Here is a 2218-nt window from a genome sequence, read left to right on the forward strand (position 1 = left end):
TTACCATTTTTATTTTCTAAATAACTCAGGATTTTGTAATTTCTGATGAAACCCTTTCAATCTGATGACATCAAAAAGACATTTTATGGCTTTAGTTGACTTTGCATAGAGTGTTATATCACATTATTAATTGACAATGAATATGATACAATAGAATTTATGAAAACAAGTTTTGTTTTAATTTTCTGCCTCTGAACTTATAAATAAGCACACAGATGGACAGAGTTCTTTCAAGTACTACTTCAGATGCTTTTTTAAAATATTTCCTTTGCAGAATAGATATTTCCTCTTTGTACCAGGCTAGTACTTCTTCTTTGGCATTTAACTTTCTTTCTATTTTAGTTTCTGTATACTTCTCTCATCTCAAATTTAGATTATAAATATAGTATTAAATTTAGATTATAATACTCAAAATTATTTATAAATCCATTACAGTCTTAATCTTAAGCATTTTGCTTCCTTATTATTGCATCAAATGATAAGAGATTGCTTAGTAAATGTATGTCTTTAATCATACTGATCAAATAGGATTCAACCTGTAAGAGTTTTAAATAATGTAAATCTATTAATGTTTTCATCAGTTAATTTACCTAGGCTCTGATAAGTACCCAAAAAGGAAAATTTACATAATGACTTTTTAAAATTCATCATTCTGATTTTAATTAGTATGATAAATAAAAACAGTAGACATATCCATTTATAATATAACATTATTCACATTTTAAAGTTGAATGTGAATATATATTTATAAAATTAAAATTATATTTCTGTATAATTTAACAATATACTGTTAATCTATTATACAAAGTACAGAATATTATAGACTTTTATGCTACCCTTTTCTTGGTTATAAACGAGGTATCAAAATCTTCAGGTCATGTGGACTTATTCTTAGTAATTTAGAAGATGAACAAGAAAATAATTCATTTTTGCCTAGCTAAAGGTCATGAAGATTTACTCCTACATTTTTTTTCTAAAACTTTTATTTTAGCTTTTGCAATTATGTTTATGTTTCATTTTGAGTTAAGTGGAATGTATGGTACAAGGAAGGGGTCCACCTTCATTCTTTTGCATGTGGATGTCCACTTGTCCAAACATTTGTTGAAAAGACTATTCTTTCTCTATTAATTTGTCTTGACCCCCTTTCAAAAACCAATTCATCAGGGGTTGGGACAAGATGGCAGACTGGTGAGGTGTGGAATTTAGTTGTTCCTCTAGGGCAGCTGGCAAATAGCCAGGAATGGTGTGAAACAGCCTTTATGGGGTCTTCTGTGGCCAGTTACACATTGTACACTAGTCTGGAATGGGTGGAATGGCTGAGATTGCAGCAAAAAACTGTAAACTTCCCCAGCCAGGGGGATGGGGGAGATGACATCCCTACTCCCAGGCCTGGCAGACTATTTTGGAGTTGGTTTCCTAAGGGAAAAAGAAACAATCTGTGCTGGGGACAAGGAGGGGGCCCCACATCAGCCACAATGGCAGAATTAATTAACAAACTCAGACTGCTGAATAAAATTTCTAAGCACAGGTAAGATGAAAGCAGGCACCAAAGAAACTGGGAGCAATCAATCCAGCAGAGAGGAAACAGGGCTAACAACAACAGCAAAACAAAAACAAAAACAAAACAAAATACACACACACACACACACACACACACAAAAGGAAACCCACACAGACTTTTGGAGTTGAAGGTGTTCGGAATACTGGAAAAGGGCTGGGCTCCAAGAAAAAGGGGTGCATAGAAACAGGTACCTGTCTGCAAAACTGGGATCTGGGGTCTGTCTCTGAAAAGGGGTTGTTTTTTCTTCTTTTCTTGCTCTCCAGCTCTTTATCTTGTTGCTTTTCAATAGTCCATCAGAGCTCCTGCTTCAGCACTGCCCTGGGCAAGGGCAGAATTAAAGTTGTCTCATAGTAACTATTCAGGTGAAAGAGATAGCAACCTAAAGTGCATATTTTTAAATAACCTATACTGGGACTGACAAAAGTTGTGGGTTGGGGAAAGGCCTTGAAAAGGGATTTCTTTTTTTCTGTTTTTCTTTTTTAAAATAAATATTCTAAGTAGCTCAGTACAGAAAGCTTCGGATATTTGCAACTGACCTCTGGACCAGGCAATGGTGGAGCTAAGATAGGTCTGAGAGGTGAAACAATGAATCTAGTGGAGAAGACAATTCCCTGAAGGAAATAACTTCCCCAAGAAAAGGGGGGCATGGTCCAGGTC

The sequence above is a fragment of the Choloepus didactylus genome, chromosome 3, assembly GCF_015220235.1.
Source record: "Choloepus didactylus isolate mChoDid1 chromosome 3, mChoDid1.pri, whole genome shotgun sequence".
Lineage (NCBI taxonomy): Eukaryota > Metazoa > Chordata > Mammalia > Pilosa > Megalonychidae > Choloepus > Choloepus didactylus.